Below are 25,540 nucleotides of genomic sequence, written 5' to 3'. Positions count from 1 at the left end.
AGTGCAGTGGCGCAATCTCGGCTCACTGCAGCCTCCACCTTCCGGGTTCAAGCGATTCTCCTGCTTCAGCCTCCCAAGTACTGGGATCACAGACAGGCGCCACCATGCCCGGCTATCATGGTTATGCTTGATTTAAAAAGTCATTCAGGTGGTCTAGAGTGAAAAATACCTGCTACTCTGTGTTTTCCTTAATAGCACTGTTCAAGTGATTGTCTGATTTGAAGGCAAGACTTAGGTTCCAGTCCTAGCTATGCACTTCCCATCTTTGTAACCTTGGGCAAATAATTTAACTTAGTACTTTGTGAGCTTCAAGTGCCTAATCTGAAAAATCTGATTATTACTACCTAACCTAGAGTCAATTGTCATTTATATGCTAGACATTCTGTATTTAGATTAGGCTCCACAGATGAATTGGAACACAAAGCCCTTTCTCCATTTGTTTACAGTACTGTCGGCCATTGCCTCATTTGTTAAAACTCTTTTAACTCCAACATACCTCTGTTATATGCATAGGTATCCTACTTGAAACATTTGACCAGACCCCGTGGCTCATGCCTGTAATTCCAGAACTTTGGGAGGCTGAGGCAGGAGGATCGCTTGAGCCCAGGAGTTTGAGACTAGCCTGAGCAGCTTAGTAGAGACCTTGTCGCTACTAAAAATCAAAAATTAGCTGGGCATGGTGGCACATGCCTGTAGTCTCAGGTACCTGGGAGGCTGAGGTGAAAGGATTGCTTGAGCCTGGGAGATCAAAGCTGTGGTGAGCTCGAATTGTGCCACTGCACTCCAGCCTGGGAGACAGAGTGAGACCCTGTCTCAAAAAAAAAAATTTTTTTTTGTTTTTTGTTTAATATACAATTGTATTCCTTAGTTGATTATGAATTCTTTAAAGTCCTTAGCCTCCACCCTTCTTTTTTAAACTTTTACAAGGACACTAATCCCAAGCAGTGTCCCTTTTTGTTTCTGCATCTAGCACAGTACCTGGTCCATAATAGGGATTAAGTGTTTGTTGATAGACTAAGTCTTGTGAAAATAAAATAAGATACTTTAAGTGGAAATATTTCGTAATGGCTTAATGTCCTGTTTTTTAAATTTTGATTCATATTTTGCATCGTTAATGCTAAAATGATTGAGACTTTTAGTCAGTATATATTTGGAGACTGCAAGTTACTTTAAATCATACATTTTAAAAGGAATTAGGGCAAGCCATTTTGTTATTCTTTAATTGGACATTATGTGCATAAAATAGTTGATAGTTTAAAGTACATTGAAGACCTAAATAAGTTTTTTTTGAGATTGAGTTTCGCTCTGTTGTCCAGGTTGGAGTGCAGTGGCGCAATCTTGGCTCACTTGTAAACTCCACCTCCTGGGTTCAAGCAATCCTCCTGCCTCAGCCTCCCCAGAGCTGGGATACAGGCGCTTGCCACCACACCCAGCTAATTTTTTGTATTTTTGGTAGAGACAGGTTTCACCATGTTGGCCAGGCTGGTCTTGAACTCCTGACCTCACGTGATACACCCGCGTTGGCCTCCCAAAGTGCTGGGATTACAAGAGTGAGCCACTGCGCCTAACTGATGTTTTAATACAGTGCTAACTGATTAGGGTCTGCAATTTATAATAGTATACATCATTCTAGTTTATTCTGTTTGTTTCTTTTTAGAGAGCATGTACATATTTCTATAAATATGGTGTTATTACCTATACATAGATTTTTGAAGGCTATTTATAAGCATAAGTGTCCATCAGCAAGCCTTCAAGACTTGAAGTTACAGCATTTCAGTGTGTATTTTAATCAACTTGTTGGCTGTCATAACCAATGAGTTCTACCCTGACTTCAAAACTCCTACTCATTCTGCCTGTGGGCAGTGCTCTGAATAAATAGATGTACCTTGTGCTGTCTTCTTAAGGTCAGATTAACTTAAAGTTTTTATATTGGTAAACGTGTGATGCCCTGGAAACCTAAAATGAGTTTTCACAGTAGCCCATCTCTTGAAATTCTCTCTTCAGTTGTAATTTAAGCTGCTTTGTGTCCTTAGAGAGCAGGTTCATAGAGATCATATGAAGGTCCCCTACTTTTTTTGATTCTCAAAAACCAAGTGCTTCTAGTAGCCTTGTAAATAGGAAATATATGCAAATACTACCAACTTCTAAGACCCCAGTGTTTCATAATTCTGTTTGTTTTGCATCCTTGGCTGCAATCAGATTGAACTGTTTCTTCCTCTCTGAACACACCCAGCAACTTTTTAGCGTTTTTGCTTTGGTTTTTTGTCTACTTGAATTGATACCCCTTCCACATCTTGTATCTCTTTATTATTATTATTATTTGTTTTATTTTTTGAGGCAGAGTTTTGCTTTGTCGCCCAGGCTGGAGTGCAGTGGCGCGATCTCAGCTCACTGCAACCTCCACCACCTCCTTGGTTCAAGCAATTCCCCTGCCTCAACCTCCTGAGTAGCTGGGATTACAGACTGACTCCTGATCTCGGGCAATTCACCTGCCTCGGCCCCCTAGAGTTGGAATTACAGGTGTGGGCCACCGCACCTGGCCTGTATCTCTTACAACTATATGTACACACACACTTGACTTTCTTCTAGTGACTCCTTTAAAATTTTTACTCCTTACTCTCCTATTCCCCTTCTGTAACATATTTCAGGATGGCTTTCACATTCTGTCTTATATGATTAGTTGTTTACATCTTAACTTCTTAACTGCATTTTTGGCCTCTTCAAGGTAGAGATCTCATTATTTTATCTTCACAGTGTCTGGCACAAGGCTTCCAACATAATGCATTGTACATGGTAGGTGTACGTGATAGTGTGTTTTGGTGGGACACATTGAGAAACTGTGTTGTAAAATAATATTAGCATCATTTGCCATAATTTACTTGCTTGTTTTCATTTTTCAGGGGTTGGCAGCTGAGTGTAGAATATAAATTTTTCAAAATTAGGCTCATTAAAATCAGCTACTTAAGGAATTGTTAAGGCCTTAGAATAGTTAGTTGGTTACCCCGAATTTAGCATTTGGAGATTATGTTTATTAGATGATGATTTATTTATCAATACATATTTATCAAGTGCTTACTGTGTGCCACAGTTGTGTTTGGCAGAATATAAAAGGAACCTGAAACTTATTCCTTGTCTTTCAAGTTCCGTTATGTTTCATATAGTTGATATTTAACTTACTCCATCACAGCTTATTTGTCTAAAACTATATATAGGAGTATAGTATTTAGCCTAGATAAATATTCTGTAAATACTCTAAATGTAGATTTTTCTGCATTTAGAAAATCTGATATTGGAATGTAAATTAAGAAACATGAATTAGGGCATGATTTGTGGCTATACTAAATAAATTGTTGAAGCACCTTCGTTTACAAATATTCCGCCAGGCGCTGTGGCTCATTCCTGTAATTCCAGCCCCTAGGGAGGCTGAGGCAGGAGGATGATTTCAGCCCAGGAGTTTAGGAACAACCTAGGCAACACAGCAAGACATTGTCTCTACTAAAAATAAAAAAAAAATTAGCCTGATGTGGTGGTGCATGCCTGTAGCCCCAGCTACTTGGGAGGCTGAGGCAGGAGGATCGCTTGAACCCAGGAGGTTGAGGCTGCAGTGAGTCAAGATCATGCCACTGCACTCCAGTCTGGGCCACAGAGTGAGACCCTGTCTCAAAAAACAAAAACAAATATTCATCAGCAGCTAATGTGAGTGTGTATCTGGTTCCATACAAGATCTGCCCTCTTAGAGGGTGCTGAGAAAGAAGAGATTTACAAAAGGAGATTCCTTATCTTGAAATGTACTTTGTTGTAGATGAGTTCAAACTTATAACAGCAGCACACAACGTCTAACATTGTGCATATTTGTTATTGAGTACAAGATTGAGTTTTATACAGTGGGTACTTGGAAGTTTAGAGAGGTTCAGTTCTGGGTCGAAGTTACTGAGGAAGACCAAGAAGAGAGAGGGGCTTAAACTAGCCCTGATTGGAGGACGGTATAGAAGAATGGGGAGCTTAAAGGTGTAATTGTGGTGAGGATCTAATATTAAGGTAAATGAGCTCTCTGGAGTAGAGAGGGTCCATATGTTTGAAATCACAGGAATTGGGCTGAGATTATTGAAGTTCTTAAATGGGAGATCAAGGAATTAGATTTAACAGATTATGTTGAATGATTGTTGATCCCTGAATAGGTGATGATGTGAAAAAAGTATACAAAAATATTTATGAATGAACTGAAAATGAAAATAAAAGTGCTTTTAGATGTTGTTTTTTATGACAGTGCTTCCCTTTCTGGTACTACATATAAAGGTTTTTGTGGTAAGTTTTGGAGGAGATAGAAGTAGTGAAGGTAAAATTTCTTTTTTTTTTTTTTTCCTGTTGTTTAAAATGTTAAATAAGCAGGAGCTGGTTTATTGTCTAAATGACTCACACCAGTCCTCTGTTGGACACACAAGTCTTCCTTTAGTGGAAGCTGCTGCTGTTTGTTCAGTTTTTTTTGATTCAAAATACTTTTTGATACCTAATGCATGATTTTTTGTGAGTTGTCCTCAGTAATTTGTAAGTCTTATTATTGGGACTTTAAAGGGAAACTTTTGCTTAACATTCAATACAGTGAAATTATGTTTAAAACAAAAGTGAATTGTGGTTTAAATATTTAAATACTTTTTTTTTCCTAGCCATTACTGACTCTGGGATATTTAAATACTTTAAAAAAGTATAAATTAATATTACATAGTTTAATCAAATTAAATATTCTAATAAAATGTTTGCTTTGCACTCTGCATAGTAGTTACCCCTTTGTTTTTAAAATTTTGACACATGTATGTATTTTTGGGGCACTTAGTAATGTGTCAATACATACAATGTATAGTAGTCAGATCAGGGTAATTAGCATACCATCATCACAGATATTTATCATTTCTTTGTGTTGGGACGTTCAATATCTTCCCTCTAGCTCTTTGAAACTATGTATTAAACTATAGTCACCCTGCAGTGGAATAGAACAGGAGAACATACTCTTCCTATCTAGCATAATTTTATATCCTTTAACAAATACTGTTACTTTTATACAAGTAGGTACACAGGATTTTAAAAATGAGAAATTAGGTTATATGGTGCCTAAAGAGAAACTAAATTTTTTTTTTTTTTTTTTTTTTGAGACGGAGTCCCGCTCTGTCGCCCAGGCTGGAGTGCAGTGGCGCGATCTCGGCTCACTGCAAGCTCCACCTCCCGGGTTCACGCCATTCTCCCGCCTCAGCCTCCGAGTAGCTGGGACTACAGGCGCCCGCCACCACGCCCGGCTAGTTTTTTGTATTTTTAGTAGAGACAGGGTTTCACCATGTTAGCCAGGATGGTCTCGATCTCCTGACCTCGTGATCCACCCGCCTCGGCCTCCCAAAGTGCTGGGATTACAGGCTTGAGCCACCGCACCCGGCCTAAATTTTTTTTTTTTCAGTGTTCTGATAGCTATAATATTTAGCTTTTTTTTTAGCAGCTTTTATTTCTAGTGTGTTCCTACTGACTTTCCTAATTGCGGTTTGGATTAATTTGATTCTTATGTAGAAAGCAGAGATGTTAGCTATGCAGATTTATGACTCAGAATTGTACCTGTTTGGGGAGTAAGGAAGGCCGTATCGTGCAACATTTTGTGGACTTACTTTAGAATAAAAATATTCGTGCAGTCTATATGTTTTACTGCTGTAGCACAAGAGTGCCTATTTTTCTGCAAAACAACCACCCAACTTCATGTATTTTTTCCTTTATGAAACATGTGTTTTCATTTCTTCTCACCTAGGGAAAGCAGCTTAGTCTCAAGGGAATTTGACCCTGATCTCTACCCCTCCACCCCAGGTCCAAATGCATTTGTGCCCTTCCCCCAGTAGATGGCAACAAGTAGGCTGATGTTTAAGAAGATTCAGTAGTCTTAACTTTGTGATCAGACCTATTTGCTAATTATTTCTCAACTGTCATTAGTAATGTTAGTGTTGATTTTTACATTCTGGCCTCAAAATCCTTTCAGAAAACTAGACTGTTAATCGCAGAGTTCATCTTTTTTACTCTACTCTTCATCCTGCCTTTTGAAAAGTGTTGCCTTTCCAGTTGCTGATATGAACTAAGACTTGGGGAATTTCAGCCTTTGGTGTGGTGCTGTAAGATAATCTGCTTCTGCCTCTTCTAACCATCTAGTATTACTTTTCAGCTGCCTGTATATTAGGCCATGACATTTTTTCCAGGTATCTTGTCATTGCAGAAACTAAGGACTACCGAAAGGAATTACTGAAGAGCTAATACACCGTCATTTTCTATCTTCATTGTGGTACCTGTTTTAATCGATACTCAGTTTGTTTCTTGAATAAGTTAAAGAATTGGTAAACTTAGGTTTGCTGGAATACCACAGTTTCTTTCTCTTCTGTAAAATGGGTCTACTGCCTAACTCGCATGTTTACTGATATTCAGCCATGGTGTTACGGTTTTGTTTCTTATTACTAAAAAAGAAAATGAAGGTGATTCATAATTACAGAGTTAACTTCTAAGAGTTTTCTGTATCTCAAGAAATTTAGAACTTTTTCATGATTCCTGCTGAGTTTATTTAAATTTTTAATGCAATAGTAAAGGATTTGGGAAGTTTTCCATATTTCTTCAGACAGTTGTAAAGTTAGGAATGGCTTAATCTATAGTTATTTTAAGGAGTGTAAAATCAAGGACTTAGTAAAACAACAGTTCTAAAAAAATTCTGGAATTGTTTCTATTTTAAGGGCTAGTATTAGAATCATGGCACAAGGAAAGAAGTTATCTTGGTTTCAGCAACTGCTGCATTTATCTCAAAGGTGTTGCTTGAATTATATGTAGCAGTACTCTCAGACCTAGAAAAGCAATCATTTAAGGCATCTCAGTGAAGTTACTCTAGCAGTGGATATAGAATTAATACATGTGAATTATAAGCAAATGGTATATATTACTAAGTTTTTTTTTGTTTTTAGAGTTAGGTGTCTCACTCTGTCACCCAGGCTGGAGCATAATGGTACAATCATGGCTCACCATAGCCTTGAAAGCCCTTGGATCATGTTATCCTCCTGCCTTCACCTCCTGAGTAGCTGAGACTGTAGGCTCGCACTACCATACCTGGCTGTTTTGTATTTTTTTTGGTAAAGACAGAATCTTGTTATGTTGCCCAGGCTGGTCCTGAACTCCTGGCCTCATGCAGTCCTCCTGCGTCAGCCTTCTAAAATGCTGGAATTATAGGCATGAGCCACTGTACCAAACTTTTTTCTTCTTTTTTAGATGAGGTCTCTGCTGTCAACCAGGTTGGAGTCTAGTGGCACAATCACTGCTTACTGCAGCCTTGACCTCCTGGGCTCCAGCGATCTTCCCACCTTAGCCTCTTGACTAGCTGGGACTACAGATGTGCACCACCACATCCAGCTAATATTTTAATATTTTTTTTTTTTTTGGTGGAGCCAGGGCCTCCCTATGTTGCCCAGGCTGGTCTCAAAGCCTTAGGCTCAAGTGATCCTTCCACTGTGGCGTGGCCTCCCAAAATGCTGAGATTACAGGCATGAGTCACCACTCCCGGCCCTTATCAGCATATAATAAGTATTTCTGAACACTTCTTATTTCAAGCCACAGACTAAGATTTGGGATTATAAAGATACATAAAATGTAGTCCTTGGCCTGGAGTTTATAATCTTAAAGGGAGAGTGGTAAACTTGGACAAAACTAACATAAAATCTCTTTTTTTTTTTTGAGACAGAATCTCACTCTGTCACCCAAGCTGGAGTGTAGTGGCGTGATCTCAGCTCACTACAACCTCGGCCTCCCAGGTTCAAGTGGTTCTCCTGCCTCAGCCTCCTCAGTAGGTGGGACCACAGGCATGTGCCACTGTGACTGGCTAATTTTTTTTATTTTTTGTAGAGGGATCTCACTGTGTTGCCCAGGTTAGTCTTGAACTCCTGGCCTCAAGTGATCTGCCCACCTCGGCCTCCCAGAGTGCTGGGATTACAGGCGTGAGCCATCATGTCTGGCCGCATAACTTCCCAAAGTGCTGGGATTACAGGTGTAAGTCACCATACCCAGCAGCATAAAATCTCTTAAACTGAATTGTGAGACATTATGCAGATGCTTTGTAAGATGACCGACTGTTTGGAATAAAGAATATGGCAAAAATATTACCAAGATATTTCTCAGAATAGTTACATTATTTGCATCTGTGTATATTTGCCCACCTTGAATTCAGAATTAAATTCCTGGTTCCCTTTTTGATGTGTCACTATAAAAGGTATATAATATAGTCTAATGATCTAGGTTAGCCCACTGGTGTGGAAGATGAATAAGAATATTAAGAAAAGGCATCTTGAATAATATTAGCAACTAACCTGTATTGAATTCTTCCCTTGGCTCAGGGCTGGGCCCGTGGTACTTTATATAAGTTAGCACAGTCTCTGTGGATGGAGGATAATGTGATAATGTCTAAATAATAGTAAGTTTAGTGAAGTGGTTAAGAGCGAACACTGAGATTCAGTTTAAATCTAGGCTCCAACATTACTAGTTGAAGAACCTTTTTTTTTTTTGACACTAGTTCTCCCATCTGTGAAATGGGAGTAAAAATAGTATTTATATCCTGATTGTTATGAGGATTAAATTAGTTAATATATGTAAAACATTTAAAACAATGCCTGGTATAGGATAAGTGCTTGCATTTAAGCTATTATTATTATTGTTATTTTTTTCTAGAGATAAGGTCTCTCTCTGTTGTTTAGACTGGAGTGCAGTTGTGTGATCATATCTCACTGCAGCTTCGAACTTGTGGGCTCAAGTGGTCCTCTCACCTTGGCTGCCGAGTAGCCACCATGCCTGGTTCATTTTTTATTTATTGTAGGGATGAAATCTTGCTACGTTGCCCAGGCTGATCTTGAACTCTTGGCCTCAAGCAATCTTCTTGCCTCAGCTTCCTCAGCATTGTAAGATGTATTTTTAGTAACCATTCCTTTTGAGAGACAGTGTTTTTATTTTCCTTTCCTTTGCATCTGAAAAGACAGTTTTGAGAAGGTGGATTTTTCTGATACTGTCTTGGAATTATTTGAGTGGTAGAAATTTAGAATTGAAATGAGATCATTGCGAGAATTATGGACTCTGCAGCAAGATGAACTTGGGTTTTCCTTGTTGTTTGACCTTGAGCATGTTACTGTGTAAAATATAGAAAATACTACTTTTCAGGATTCTTTTCAGGTTTTAATGAGTAAATGAAGTTCTTACCTAGCAGAGCGCCTGGTTCTCAGTTAAGTGATCAAATAGTATTTGTTTTATTGTAAATGTTAATAGTTCTCCTAAATGGTACCTTATTTTCACAGTTGGTGGAAATGTATAAAGTTAGTCAACAGTGTGTATATATTTTTAAGATGTTATAATTGAGATTTTGAGTAAATTTAATGGACAATTAAAGTGGAACCTAAAAATTGGAAGGAAAAATAACCCTGACCCGGATTACACACTTAGAAAAGTTTTGTGGGGGGCCGTTTCTAAATTTGATTCAAGTTCAAGTGTTTTATCACTGCTAATTATAGTCTCTTTGACTACTTACAGTTTCAAATAAATAAGGTCAGTGTTAGCAGTGTGATATGGAATATGTTTTTTGATGTCTTTATTTTGATATAGTCACAGATTTATAAAAATCTTGCAAAAATAGTATAAGGAACATCCCATATTCCTCTTTACCTAGTTTCAAGGTCTTTTTTTTTTTTTTTTTTTTTAACTGTTGGAGGTAAATTTTTTTAATTTTTTTTTTTTTTTTTGGGCATTTTTTTTTTCTCTTGAGACTGAGTCTTATTCTGTTGCCCAGGCTGGAGTGCAGTGGTACGATCTCAGCTCACTGCAACCACCACCTTCCAGGTTCAAGCAATTCTCCTGCCTCAGCCTCTTGAGTAGCAGGGACTACAGGTGCCCACCACCATGCCCAGCTAATTTTTGTGTTTTCAGTAGAGACAGGGTTTCACCACGTTGGCCAGGATGATCTTGATCTCTTGACCTTGTGATCCGCCTGCCTCAGCCTCTCAAAGTGCTGGGATTACAGGTGTGAGCCACTGCGCCCGGCGTAATTTCTTTTTTGTAATTAATGGAAATCTTTTTTTTTTTTTTTTTGAAATAGATGTAAAACCTGATGAAGAATGATGCAGTAAACATGCTTGTTTGTTTGTTTGTTTGTTTGAGACAGTCTCGCTCCGTCAGCTAGGTTGGAGTACAGTGGCACAATCTCAGCTCACTGCAACCTCCACCTCTTGGGCTCAAGCAGTTCTCCTTCCTCAGCCTCCAGAGTAGCTGGGATCACAGGCGTGTGCCACCATGCCCAGCTAATTTTTGTATTTTTAGTAGAGACGGGGTTTCACCATGTTGGCCAGGTTGGTCTCCAACTCCTGACCTCAGGTAATCTGCCCACCTCGGCCTCCCAAAGTGTTGAGATTACAGGCGTGAGCCACCGTGCCCGGCTATGAACACGTTTATGTGGTTCTTCAACAGTTATTATATAAGTGTTGATTTTTCAGAATGTTCTGAATGCACTGTAATGTTTTGTTCCTGACTTGTGGCCATCATTAGTGAACGTTAGTTTATTATACTTAGCCTTAAGGCCCTCATTGGCTGTTGGATACTCCTAAATAGCCTGCTTTTTATAGAACTTAATTGCTTTGTGCAGTGAGTGTCCTCTCCTTGCTCTGCTTGATGGGCTTCTTGGTGTTCAGGTACTGTGAGCTACACCCTCCTCCCCCAGCTTTTAATGTGCATTGAGTTGCAAAACTACTTGCTAGACTTGTGTACCTTAAGTTCAGAGTAAAGGCTTGCATTATGTGGCTTTAAGACAGTGATAATTTTGGTAGCTCAAAGGTATTTTTAAAAGTATATTCGTTATTCTCAGCACTTTGTTACCTGAAGGGATCAATAACGCTTTTGTTGTTTTTGAAGATGGTTTAGACCTCTTGTGTCTGAAAACTGCTTTAAGAGACTGCAGAGAAGACAGTAAAATAACTGAGGACCTTATTCTACAAGTGAGGGTCTGTGGTGTGCTGGGCATACATTATTGTGTATAACCTTTTGCCCTTGACTCTTTCAAAATACATCTTCTCTCTTCCTAAACGACTTTGTCTTTTTGCCTGCTATAGCTTGGTAATGACTCCTACTATCTGCACCTGCCCACTTGAAGAGTCTTTTTAAACACACTTCTTTTTTTTTTTTTTTTACACGGAGTTTCGCTCTTGTTGCCCAGGCTGGAGTGCAGTGGTGCAATCTCAGCTCACTGCAACCTCTACCTCCCAGGTTCAAGCAGTTCTCCTGCCTCACCCTCCCTAGTAGCTGGGATTACAGGCATGTGCCAGCACGCCTGGCTAATTTTGTATTTTTAGTAGAGATGGGTTTCTCCATGTTGGTCAGGCTGGTCTCACACTCCCAACCTCAGGTGATCCACTTTCCTCGGCCTCCCAAAGTGCTGGGATTACAGGCGTGAGCCATGCGCTCGGTCTAAACATACTTTTTATTTTAGGTCAGTTTCAGATTCACGGAAAAGCTTCACAGATAGAGTTCTCCTGTATTTCACATCCAGTTTCTCTTTATGAAGATCTTAACATTAGTATGGTACATTTGACACAACTAATGACCCAGTATTGACTCATTATTATTACCTGTACTTCATTTGGATTTTCACCTAATGTCTTTCTGTTCCAGGATCCCGTCCAACGTGTCACGTAACATGTATTGAATGACTTTTTAAAACGTATGCTTTTTGAGGCATTTATTTCTGATTATAAAGTATAGAGCAATTGTTAAAATTTGAATAAAGAAAACTAAGAACCACCCCCAATTTTCCCACCTATCATATGATGAACATTTTCCTGTTACATTATTAGTTTTTCATTAATGTGCTTTATATTTACTTAACCATAATTGTCAATCTTTTTCCCTTTGTCAGATTATTTCTTTTCTTTTGGAGTTGGAGTCTCACTCTTGCCCAGGCTGGAGTGCAGTGGCATAATTTTGGGTCACTGCAGCCTCCACCTCCTGGGTTTAAGCAATTCTCCTGCCCAGCCTTTCAAGTAGCTGGGACTTACAGGCTCACACCACCACAGCTGGCTAATTTTTGTAATTTTAGTAGAGACAGGGTTTCACTATGTTGACCAGGTTGGTTTCGAACTCTTGACCTCAGGTAATCCATCCTCCTTGGTTACCCATGCTGGGATTACAGGTGTAATCCACCACACCTGGCCAAAAACTATCACTAATAATCCTTTTTAGAAATATTAGCTTTGTACTCATATCTGTGAAGCCGCGCTTTTTTGAAAAATTAAATTAAAAAAAATTTTTTTTTGAGACAGGGTCTTGCTCAGTTGCCCAGGCTGGAGTGCAGTGGCTTCATCTTGGTTCGCTGCAGCCTTCACTTTCTGGGCCCAAACGATCCTCCTGCCTCAGCCCTCCTGAGTAGCTCAGACTACAGGCGTGCATCACGACGTCTGGCTAATTTTTTTTTTCTTTTGTATTTTTGGCAGAGACAACATGGGGTTTCACCATGTTGCCCAGGCTGGTCTTGAACTCCTGAGCTCAAGTGATCTGCCTGCCTTGGCCTCCCAAAATGTTGGGATTACAGGTGTGAACCACCGCACCTGGCCGAAGCCATGTTTTTAAATGAAATCTTCCTCCCTTATCTTTTGTATTACCTTGGAGTATCCTGTATTAACTTGGGATGCTTGTATTAACTTGTAGTATCTTTTGTATTACCCTTGTGCAGGATGTGACTCTTTGCTTTTGGTAGCCCAATGGGAAGATTCAGAAGGCTCCTTGTTGTGGCTCGCAGGCTCCTACATGGCCACCTCTCTGACATCATCTCCTGCTTTTCTTGCCTTCTACTTGCTCCTGCTCCGTGAAATGTCATCTTCTAGATCTTAATGGCTGTTTCTTCATGCGTAAGGTTTTAGCTCAGATGGCCTTACTTGGTCACCCTATCCAAAATAATTCCTTTTTCTGATAGGAACCTTTTTACCTGCAAGTGAATAGAAAACTTGACCAAGAAGGCCTTAAACAGATTGGGGTTTGTTTTTCCTTGCACGACATGGTTCATTTGCACAGTGGTTCCAGCAAGGGCCAGGCTCTGTGTGTTTCTGCTCTGCCATTCTAAGCAGCAAGTGGTTCTCATGGTTACTGAATGGCTGTCAAGGCTTGAAGTCATTGTGTCCATTGCATTTGAGTCAGGAAGAAGAAAAGATACTGTTGTGTTCCTATTGTTGTTTATCTAGAAAGCAAAAGTATTCCTAGAGGATGCCTAGCCTGTCTCCCTGTATGTCTTATTACTGACAACTGGATCATACTTCTGGCAAAAAAAAACAAAAAACAAAAAACCCGCACACAGTAATGGTATTTTGTACACAGCCAGGTTTAGACCATTGGCTTTTAAATTCTTCTGATATGCAGTCTAATATGAATGACCTACTGTGTGCCACCACTGTATGTGAAGGCATATCTGCGTAACTGAAGTAAGTTGCAGGAGCTGTGCTTAATGATTATGCGTGCTCTATTTTATTTTCTCTGTTTCATTTGAAAGTTGTGGTTAGGACCTTTTAAGTCTGGAGGCCCTTAACCTTTTTTGAAGCATAGATTCTTTAGCAGTCTGAAGCTTGTGGATACCTCAGAATAATATTGTTAAATTCACAAAATTGATACCCATAAGTTTAAAAAAATCAAAGATCTCAAAATGTTGAAGTCTAGCTCTCAAACTGTGAAAGCTGGTATGTAATCAGTAATATGTTTATTAGCACTGTCAGTAACGATCTAGCAGCTTCTCAGTTGAGTGTAAAGGATAGTTTGAGGTATCTGCAACAATTGAATGTGATATAATATCTGTGATTTCTCTTGGTACAAACTTAAAGATACCGCCAATAATGCTGTGGTTTGTTGCTTATTCATATGAGAAAGAAATGTTAAAATTCTTTTTTTTTGGGGGGGGGGGACGAAGTCTTGCTGCATCACCTAGGCTGGAGTAGTGTGGCACCATCTTGGCTCACTGCAACCTCCACCTCCCGGGTTCAAGTGATTCTGCCTCAGCCTCCCGAGTAGCTGGGACTGTAGGCACACACCACTATGCGCAGCTAATTTTTGTATTTTTAGCAGAGACGGGATTTCACTAAATTGGCCAGGTTGGTCTTGAAATCCTGACATCAAGTGATCCACCTGCCTTTGCCCCACAAAGTGCTAGAATTTCAGGCGTGAGCCACCACGCCTGGCTTAAATTTCAATTAGAGGTTAGTGAAATTATTTCTTCTATACCACATATAAGAATCCTTGTTATGAACCAGTGGTCTAAATTGATTTCAAGCCTCTAATCTTGAAGTTGGAACAAAATAACTGGCTTTAGCCCAATCGTGACTCATCGCTGAGGGCAAGGGAATAGCCCGCTTCCTGGGAGGTAAAGGCGTTTGTAGCCGGATTCTTTTAGCAGGGAAGAAAGGTGGGGTAGTTGGAATTTGGTTAGGGAACCCTGTCTGCTACCATCTTCTGTGTGTAGTCTCTACTTCCTATTATCTTTTTCTTACTCTCTTCCCACTGCTTAGTTTTCCTCCTAGAACTGTCTAATAATTGCTGTTTGTCTGCTGAGCCTGGTAGAGTGTATGTTCCTCGAGGGAAAAGACTGTCTTATTACCTTCCAGTTCCTAAAAAGCTGTTCTGAAGTAGGGTAACAGTAAAAATAAAATTCGTTTTTTTTTTTTTTTCTTTTGAGACAGTCTCATTCTGTCACCCAGGCTGGAGTGCAGTGGCGCGATCTCGGCTCACTGCAGTCTCCGCCTCCCAGGTTCAAGCAGTTCTCCTCCCTCAGCCTCCCAAGTTGCTGGGTTTACAAGTGTGCACCACCACCCCAAGCTAATTTTTGTGTTTTAAGTAGAGGCAGGGGGTTTCATCATATTGACCAGACTGGTCTCCAGCTCCCGACCTCAGGTGATCCACCCGCCTTAACCTCCCAAAGTGCTGGGATTACAAGCGTAAGCCACCACGCCTGGCCAAAGTGAACCACTGCGCCTGACCAAAGTTTTCCTTTTTATGTAAGACTTTTGAAGGCAGAAAGCATTTTCTGAACAAAATAGAATTTTTAAAAACAGCTTTATTGAGCCGGGCGCGATGGCTCATGCCTGTAATCCCAGCACTTTGGAAGGCTGAGGCGGGCAGATTACCTGAGGTCAGGAGTTCAAGACCAGCCTGGCCAACATAGTGAAACCCTGTCTCTACTAAAAATACAAAAATTAGCTGGGCGTGGTGGCACATGCCTGTAATCCCAGCTACTAGGGAGGATGAGGCAGAAGAGTTGCTTGAGCCCGGGAGATGGAGGTTGCAGTGAGCCAAGATTGTACCACTGCACTCCAGCCTGGCCAACAGAGCAAAACTGTCTCAAAAAAAAAAAAAAAGAAAAAAGAAAAAAGAAAACAGCTTTATTGAGATACAATTCACATGCCATATGGTTCACCTATTTACAGTAGGGAGTCCTTTTTTTTTTTTTTTTTTTTTTAAAAGATAGTCTCGCTCTGTTGCCCAGGCTGGAGTACAGTGGCACAATCTTGGCTCACTGCAACCTCTGCCTCCCGTATTCAAGCGATTTCCCCTGCCGCAGCCTCCGGAGCAGCTGGGACTACAGGCATGCGTCACCACACCCACCTAATTTTTGTATTTTTAGTAGAGACAGGGTTTCACCATGTTGGCTGGGGTGATCTCCAACACCTGACCTCAAGTGATCCACCCCTGTTGGCCTCCCACAGTGCTGGGATTACAGGCATGAGCTACTGTGCCTGGCCAAATTCTATTAACTTTTAGGTTAAATTTTAGAATTAATGTTGTAATGTGTTGTCTTCTTAGTTAAAAATCTTAACTGAAAAATGCCTTCATCATCTGTAGTATGGGACTGCAAATGGAAACTATCTGTTATTTGGATTTCTCTTTAGGAAGAAATACCCCATTGGCAATTTCAATTCACTATTTCTACTTAAATTATTTGAATTTAAACATCTTGTTAACTAGAAAATACGTTTATTGGTTATGATAGTGTCACTTAAAGAAGGTTAGATAGGAAACAGTTATTGGAAGATGCCAAATTCATTTCAGAACCAAATTATAGTGGTGACTCTACTTTTTTGCAAAACAATTTACCAGGTTTCTGTTTGTTTTTTAATTCCTAAGTTGTAGAAGTTCAACTAAAGCAAAAATGAGATGTGATGGACTCTTAAGAGCTTCCTTTGTATGGCAGTCTGTACATAGTGGGTTAAGTTCTCAAGAATCTCTCCTTAGAAACTTAGAAGTTCTTTTGTGCAACTGTGTTTTGAATAAAGCTCTGTCAGTTAAAAACAAAACAACAGAACTTCCAACACTTTCTTTTTATATGTAACGACTTGTTTTAAAAGACCTATTAGCATCTCCTATATATTTGGCATGCAGTTTGTTTGGAAGATTATAGGTATGAATTGTGTATTTGGATTGTTTTGTCATTTCAGTTGTTTGCATGTTTCAGGCTTTCCTATCAAACCTATCTGCGGTTATATATTGCTCATTCATTCATGCCCCTAGGCCTTTCTGAAGTTCACTCTCTAGAACTCCCTTTTTGCCTCCCATTCTAGACCATTCCGCTTCTCTCTTGGAGAAATACCTTTTTTCATGAGTTCTTATGTACCACCGTTTCCTGGAATGTGTATTGCGACCCCTAGGGCTCGGGTTGCTCTTCTGTAATAGTACTTAGAGTACTACCTTTTACTCCAGTTACTTGTTTCCACTTTGGTCTTCCGTTGGTCTGAGCTTCCCAGCATTCTTTTAAACCTTGCATGCATCCTACCAAAGATTCCAACATCACCACTGGCTATCTGCACACCTCACTTCAAGTTGTCTTTAAAAGAGGGCTTGGGCTAGCTCATGTCTTTCACAGCTAATAGCACAGGGTAGAATCTTTGTCTAGTTTATTCTAGCTCGTTGTTGCTGGTTTTCCTGATTTTTTTTTTTTCCCCGCCTGAGGAAAACCTTAACTGTTCTGTTTTAACACTTTGGAGGTGTGGCAGTACCTCCTGTTTCTACTTCTCTTTACAGTTTTAACTATTTTTCTATTCCCTGTGGCTGAAGAAATGATTGCATATAGAAATTTGGTGGCTAGACCGTGTGCTGTGGCTCTTGGCCAAGGTGGGTGGATTGCTTGAGCTCAGGAGTTCGAGACAGGCCTGGAAATCTCATCTGTATTAAAAAAAAAAATTGATGGCTGTGGTTTTGTTTACCCCTCTTTTTCTTGCTTTACTGGTTTCTTAATGTTTTTATCTTTTACTTCAATAAGGAATGGGAAAAGAAAATACACCATTTTATTATTTCTTGATGATGACTTTTAGTGTATTCAGCAATACTGAGCACAGTGGCTCATGCTTTGGGAGGCCAAGGTTGGAGGAACGTTTGAAGCCAGGAATTTAAGACCAACCTGGGCAATAGTGAGACACTTCCCAACCTCTGTCTCTACAAAAAATATAAATAAATTAGGTGCATGTGGTGGTGCACATCTGTAATTCTGAGGTGGGACGACCACTTGAGCCCAGGAGCTGGAGGTTCTAGTGAGCTTTGATTGTGCTACTGCACTCCAGCCTGGGTGGACAGAGACTTTGTCTTTAAAAAAAAAAAAAAAAAAGGCTATCTGATACAAATGTTAGAGAACAATCTTTTTTTTATACTGTGTATTATCCCTTAAAAGTTGATTTTTTAATTACTGTATATACTATAATACAAATACCTTTAAAGGTCAGTGTGTAAGTAAATTGGCCTGAGAGTCAGGCGACAGGAGTTCTAATTCTAATCTTTAGACACTTGAGCATAGATGAATTTCCTTTGTGTCTTACTTTTTCTGTTAAATGTGAGAAATGCTTTCTCTTGCTATAATTCTGGGGTTATTAGTGTTAAAGAGAGAGACATGTCAGAAGTCTTTGTACACTGTTGTTACTTCGTGCACTGTGGCTTAATTTTGTCTTTGTTATTGGGGGAGATAATCTCTGAATGAGTCAAGTTTACACTAATGTCAATTTGGAGGTGTAAAAAATAAAGCGGGACTTAAAAAAAAATTCAAACATTAATTGAATGCCTGCTTACCTGAGACTATTACCTGACATTTACTATCAATGCGTGTCTAATGAAATCCTTAAGAATGGAATTAGGCAGCTGGACCTTAGGGAAACCAGTATTTCAGAAACTATCATTGTCTCTACTGTCTTTATGTCTGCTGTCTTTTTCTCTCTAAAGACTGCTTTCTGATTTGACCGTATTAAATACAGCCGTTGAATGCTAAACTTAGGTTTTACAATCTAGGTACCCAAAGAGTCTTGGGAGGAGACTCTTGTTGGTCCATCACAGGTTGTTTGTTGAGTCTTGAATTCTAGTTAACTTGTGGCGGGTGTTGTGACTATCTGGAAGAGTATTATGTATTATGTTGCAGCATTCGTAGGAGTCTGTGGGAATGTAGTGGGGGGAGAGAGGAGGCAAACGTGGTTGTCTAATGTAAATACCCACTTGTAGAGGTATCTAACGAAATGTCTTAAGTTTGTGAAGTGCCTTGGGGCTCTTCAGAGTTGTAATTATGCAGAAGTGTAGAGAACTTTAAGGCAAGAAGGTTTTGTAAAACTTCAATAGATAATTATGTTTATTTATTTAGAGACGGAGTCTCACTCTGTTGCCCAGGCTGGAGTGCAGAGGCACGATCTCGGCTCACTGCAACCTCCGCCTCCTGGTTCAAGCGATTCTCTTGCCTCAGCCTCCCGTGTAACTGGGATTACAGGCGCATGCCACCACACCTGGCTAATTTTTGTACTTTTCGTAGAGACATTCACCACATTGGTCAGGCTGGTCTCCAACTCCTGACCTTGAGTAATCCACCTGCCTTGGCTTCCCAAAGTGCTAGGATTATAAGCATGAGCCACTGCACCTGGCCCCTTATTTATTTTTTGGTTGGCTTGTTATATTGGTTGCTGAGAGAAGAGTTTTACAATCCACTTTGGATTTGGGTATTTTGTAGTTTTTAAATATTTAATATTAGGCCTTGTATATAAATGAAGTGTATATAAATTGAGAATTGCAGTGTCACTGGATTAAACCCTTTCTCACTATGGAGGTACTCTTTTTATCTCTAGTAATGTCTTTTAATGCCTTAAAAGACTTTTTAAGAGCAGTTTTAGGCTCACACAACAAAATTGAGCTGAAGTTACAGAGATTTCCCATACATTCCTCTACCCTGCAACATGCATAGCCTTTTCCTGTGATCAACATCCCCCACCGAAGTGGTACATTTGCTACAGTCAGTGAACCTACATTGACATGTTATTACCCAGAGTCCCTAGTTTACATTAGGATTTATTCTTTTTGCATCTTCTGTCAAATTTATAATGACATATAGCTACCATTATAGTGTTAAAAACTGTAATTTTTACCACCCTAAAAGTCTTCTGTTACTTTTGAAAACAAGAGTCTTATTGTAAAGTCTTTTTTAGATACTGCACCAGCTTTCTTTTGCCTGGTATTTGTATGGTTTTCATCTTCTTTCGTTCTGTATTCTTGTTTTTTAGATTATCTCTTAGAGTATTTTAAAAGCCTAGTCTGATAATCTTAACTAGAGATGGAGTTTTACTTCATTTTATTTTCTGATTTGTTGCCTTCGTTTGAGTTTATTATTATTATTTTATTATTATTTTTGAGATGGAGTCTCGCTCTGTCACCCAGGGTGGAGTACAGTGGCACCATCTCAGCTCACTGCAACCTCCACCTCCCAGGTTCAAGCGATTCTCCTGCCTCAACCTCCCAACCACGCCTGGCTAATTTTTGTATTTTTAGTAGAGACAAGGTTTCAGCATGTTGGCCAGGCTGGTCTCAAACTCCTGACCTCAGGTGATCCACCCACCTCAGCCTCCCAAAGTGCTGGGATTACAGGCGTGGGCCACCACGCCTGGCTGAGTTTATTATTTTTTATGATTCTAGTCTCTGCCTTCCTGTTTTACAAAGTAAAACAGTATATTTAACAAGATCTTCTTGTGGAAAACACAACGACCTTAAAATGATAACTCCATTTACCAAGTTCCTTTTGGCTTTAAGATACTGTCATTGGAATCAATTTTTTTAAAATCTTACTCTATAGTGTAATATAGAGTTAATACTCATTTACATTTAGCTGTTTGTCACCTTTATTTTTTCCTGGGCCACTTTCTTTCTGCTGGTGGAAAAACTGTTTTAATCTGACCAAAACTTCATTAATAAGAGATAATTTCACTTGGTGTAGAATGTTTTATTTTATTATTATTTTTTTGGAGATGGTGTCTCACTCTGTTGCCCAGGCTGGTATGAATTGGTGCTGTCATGGTCACTGCAGCCTCAAAATTCTGGGCTCAAGTGATCCTCCTGCACACCTCTACATGTGGCTAGTTTATTTTGTTGTGGAATTATGATATGTGTGGGTTTAGATGTCTTTTATTTATCCTGTTTGGGCTCAGTTAGCTCCCTTGCATCTGTGGATTCATATCATTTACTGGTTCTAGAAAATTCTCAGCCACCAAATGTTTAGATATGTCTCTCACATTTCTTCACTCTTCTGCTTCTGGAATTTTTATTAAACTTATATATGAACTTCTCACTTGATTCTCTGCATATCTTATTTTTAATCTTTTGTTCTTTCTGTGATATATTTTATATAATTCCTTCTGTCTTCCACTTTGCTGTCTTTGTCTAATAGACCGCCACACCTGTCTGAGCTTTATTACTTTATTTTTCATATTAGAAATTCTGTTTGTTTTCCAAATCTATGTAACATTTAGTAGTTTTTCTGTTTCATTTATCTTTTTCATGTTTGTCCTTTATGCGTCTACACATTGTGAGCATTTTAAGATCCGATAGTTCTCCTATCTGAAATGTTTTGTGTCTTTTTGCAGGTTCTTATTCATGATGCCTTGTTTACTTGAGTGTTATCTGTATTCTGTTCCTTGTCCTTAGATTATGTGTAGCATTTTCCTGAGGCTTAAAGGTGCCTTTCTCCAAAGGTTTACTTCGCTCCTGTCAAGTATTTAGATGCACTAAGAGCTTGCTACCCAAAGTATGGTTCTCAGACTGGCAGAGAAGTTTTTAAGGAAACATGGCACTTCAGGTTCCATCCCTGTGTTTTAACAAGAATGTGAATTTTAACAAGATCCATAGGTAATTCTCAGGCACACTAAATATTGAGCATCACTGCGGTAAGTGATCAGTAAGACTTGAAGTTCCTTGGCTTACGGTTTCTTGGATCATTCATCTGATTCAAAACATGCCTATAAATCTTGGCCAGGCATGTATAAATTCTGAGGTATAGATTTTCTTTTCCCCTTCCTTCTTTTCTCTCTTGATGTCTCCTCTGTCTTGCTTGCTTTTTTAGCAACAAGGCAACTTTCCCAGCAGTTGGTTTAGGATGGGGTTCAGGAATATTTCTGGTCATCTTCATCATAAAAGTGTATCCCATGGTTTTTTTTTTCCCTTATTTCATGAGTTGAGAGTTGATAAAGGCCTTTTTAAAAAAATGCTAAATTGTGTAATCCTTACATGGGGCCATGCTATTCTTCTCCATATAGTTCCACTTTTAGTGATGCCAAAGTGATCATGATAAAGACTTTTAAAAAAAATCTTGAAGTAAGATTATATTCTTGAGTATTTTGGGTTTGGAAAGTTGGGGGCGGGGGCAGTTAGCTTCATAATCAGCGTCATTCATTACTAGGGAAATATGTATTAGAACAATAATAAGATACTACTACACACCCAGCAGAATAACGAAAAAAAATTTTGTTTTTGAACCGGAGCCTTACTCTGTCACCCAGGCTGGAGTGCAGTGGTGCCATCTCAGCTCACTGCAGCCTCCACCCCTTGAGTTCAAGTGCTTCTCTTGTCTCAGCCTCCCGAGTCGCTGGGATTACAGTGATGCACCACCAATCTGGCCACTTTTTGTATTTTTAGTAGAGACGGGGTTACACTTTGTTGGCCAGGCTAGTCTCGAACTCCTGATCTCAAGTGATCCGCTTGCCTTGGCCTCCCTAAGTGCCGAGATTACAGGCATGAGCCACCGCACCTGGCCTAGAATAGCCAAAATTTGAAAGACTGGCAACACCAACTGTTGGTGAGGATATGTAGCAACTGGGACTTCTATACTTGTTAGTGAGTCTGTAAAATAGTACAGTTGCTTTGTAAAAAAAGTTCTGGAAAGAAAGAGGTTCCTTTAAAAGTTAATTATAGACCGGGTGAGGTGGCTCACACCTGTAATCTCAATACTTTGAGAGGCTGAGGTGGGCGGATTGCTTGAGTCCAGGAGTTTGGGACCAGCCTGGGCAACATAGCAGGATCCTGTCTCTACTCACCTCCATCTCCCCACAACAAAAGCTAGGCGTTGTGGCACACACCTATACTCACAGCTCCTCAGGAGTCTGAAGCAGGAGGATTGCTTGAGCCCAGAAATTAAAGGTTGTGGTAAACTGTGATTGCACCACTGTACTCCAGCCTGGGTACTCTCAATGTACCAAAAAATAAAAAAAGTTAATCATAATCTTTCTTATGATGACCTAGTGATTCTACTCTTAATTCTGCTCAAAAGAGATGAAAGCATATATCCATGGAAAGACTTGTAGAAAAATGTAGCAGCTGTGAACTTAACAGGCAAAACTTAGTCCATCAACAGAAAAATGGATAATCAAAGTGTTCATATTCATACAGTAGAATATTCAGCAATAAGAAGGTAAACATATTGATAAAACTCAGCAACATAGATGAATCTCAGGATATTATGCTGAGTCAAAGAAGCCTTACACAAAAGAGTACATACTATATGTTTCCACTTATATAAAATCCTAGAATAGGCAAGACTCTGGTCAAAAAAAAAATTAGAACAGTGGTTGCAGAGTTGAGAGGTGAAGTGCAGGGACTGATTGGGGAGGAGCGTGAGGAAAGTTTCTTGAGTGGTAGACTGTATATCCTGGTGAGGATTTGGCTTACACAGGTGTATGTGTTTGTCACAACTCATTGAATTTTATACTTAACACTTGGGCATTTTGTTATATGAAAATTTAACTGAAAACGTGAAGCAAAATTTGAAAACCGTTTTATGATACACAAAGTATAATGCTGCCTGCAGCTTACTTTGAAAACGTCAAAAAATAGGATGGATAGATGGCAGACACGGGTACATAAATGAGGATGTGGATACAGATGTAATAAAGCATATGTAAAACTTTTCATTGTAGAAGCTAGAAGGGACTTTACAGATATTTATTGAGCAATTCTCAACTTTTTTGTGTTTTGAGAAATGTTATAATAAGCTGCATGCAGGGGAAAGGTGGTGAGAAGTAAAAGAAGAATCAAACTGGAAGGTTGAGAAAGGGAATTGAATTTGTTTAACTAGCCTGTTTTACAAATGTTGTTCAATTTATGTTTATGCCCATTTGAAGAAGAGTGGTAGCTGTAGTCTTATTGATTTGAATGTGAATATGGCTTTTAATTTTTTTTTTTTTTTCCCCCTGAGACAGGGTCTCACTCTGTCACCCAGGCTGGAGTGCAGTGATGGATCTCAGCCCACTGCAGTCTCTGTCTCCTGGGCTCAAGCAATCCTCCCAACTCAGCCCTGAAAGTAGCTGGGACTAGAGATGCGCACTACCATGCCCCGCTAATTTTTGTGTTTTTTTTGTGGAGAAAGGGTTTCGCCGTGCTGCCCAGGCTGGTCTCAGACTCGGCTCAAGCGTTTTGCCCTCTTTGACTTCCCAAAGTACTGGGATTACAAGTGTGAGCCACCGTGCCTCTCCTACTTTTTGTTTATTTAGTCACATTATTCTCAAATGGATGAGTGACAATATCTTTACCTCTGAAAGGATAATGATTTCTTTCACAGATGAGAAAACTCAGGCTTTGTTACGAAATTTTTCCAAGATAACGTGGCTTAAAATGGTAGAGCCAGGGTTTGAACAGACTCAAGACATAGGTACTTTTTATTACTTCTCTCTCTCCTCCCTGTTGACATTTAGGTGTATTTTTCCCGACTTTTTTCCTACACATATATAAACAAATACATACCTTCCCCCCCCCCCCCCCCGCTTTTTTCTTATGCTTTGAGTCTCAGCTTAAAATGTCTCTTCAGAGAGCTGTTACCTGACGATTCAACCCAAAGCAGCTTTTTCCTTCCTCCTTCCCATTATCCTCTACTTCCTGTTTTTCTCCTATTTCACTTTTCATGGAACTTACCACAATGTGCATATAGTCTATTTTCTCTTTCCAATTGAGTGTAAGCTCCATTGTAGCAAACAGTATTGACACCTGTCAGATAAACCTTCAAATATTTGCTGAAGGAATTAACAATGTTCTGTCCATGAATGTCAGTGTGGTATGTACAGGTTTACCTTTGCTTTTAAGGACCTCTAAATATGCCATAGTATTGATACCGTATACTTACTAACTATTCCTTTGTTGAGAACATTCGGATCATCTCCCTTTTTCCACAGTGACATACTGCGGTGAGTATCGTGATTACATCCTTACTTGTGCAAGTATTTCTTTAGGTTAGATTCCTAGAAGTTTCTAAGGATATCAGACTCTAAGGATATCAGTGGCAGTTTTTAATTGTGGGAGCTGGGAGAGTCATGTAAAAATTACAAAGGAATAGAAGATGATATGTAATGATACCAAAACAATAGTGTACATCTGTGTCACAGTTGTCAAACCTAGCTGATACTAGAAAAATAGTTATTTTTATTTTTTTCCTTTTTAATTTCTTTTGGTGTTTTTGTTTTGTTTTGTTTTGTTTTGTTTTGACGCAGGGTCTCCCTCTGTCACCCAGGTTGGGGCTCAATGGCATGATCATGGCTTGCTGTAGCCTTGACTTCCTGGGCTCAAGCAATTCTCCCACCTCACCACCTTAGCCTCCTGAGTAGCTGGGCCTTCATGTGCATGTCACCACACCTGGCTATTTTAATTTTATTTTTTAGTTTTGATATGGGATTTTACTCTGTTGCCCAGGTTAGACTACAGTGGCATGATCTCAGCGTACTGCAGCCTTCACTTCCCAGGCTCAAGCGATCCTCCCACCTCAGCTTCCTGAGTAGCTGGGGCCACAGATGTGCACCACCATGCCGGGCTAAATTTCTTTTTTTTGGTAGAGAGGGAGTTTCACCATGTTGCCTAGGCTGGTCTCAAACTCCTGAGATCAAGCGATCCTACTGCTTCAGCCTCTGAAAGTGCTGGCATTACAGGTGTCAGCCACTGCACCTGGCCCCGGCTAGTTTTTAAATATTTTGTAGAGATGGGGTCTCCCTATATTGCCCAGACTGGTCTTGAACTCCTGGGCTCAAGCCACCCTCTTGTGCCTTGGCCTCCCAAAGTGCTGGGATTACAGGCATGAGACACTGCACCCAGCCTCGTATTCTGATTTTAGGAATGGTTTGATTTTCCCATACCCCCATTCTGATAGGGTCCAGGAATCTGTATTACAAAAATTTGCATTTGGGAAATACACCTCTGAATTTTTTCTTGGCTCCTGGTTTGT

General features: G+C 39.7%; 1 protein-coding gene across 23 annotated transcripts in view; it reads left to right on the top strand.

Moving 5' to 3' along the window:
* The window catches only part of TRIP12 (thyroid hormone receptor interactor 12), a 155,050-nt gene that overhangs the window by 5,480 nt on the left and 124,030 nt on the right, over window positions 1-25,540 (top strand). Inside the window, exon 2 of one of the 23 annotated variants that reach the window (XM_025403983.1) lies at window positions 7,739-7,856. The exons of 21 other annotated variants lie outside the window; for them this stretch is intronic. The gene's annotated coding sequence lies outside the window, so the exon portion shown is untranslated. Of the gene's footprint in view, window positions 1-7,734; window positions 7,857-25,540 lie in introns of all 23 variants that reach the window. One more of the 23 variants, XM_025403982.1, reaches the window with a different exon arrangement.

The sequence above is a fragment of the Theropithecus gelada genome, chromosome 12, assembly GCF_003255815.1.
Source record: "Theropithecus gelada isolate Dixy chromosome 12, Tgel_1.0, whole genome shotgun sequence".
Classification (NCBI taxonomy): Eukaryota; Metazoa; Chordata; class Mammalia; order Primates; family Cercopithecidae; genus Theropithecus; species Theropithecus gelada.
The sequence above is the reverse complement of the archived record's forward strand: the minus strand, read 5'-3'. Positions and strand labels throughout refer to the sequence as shown.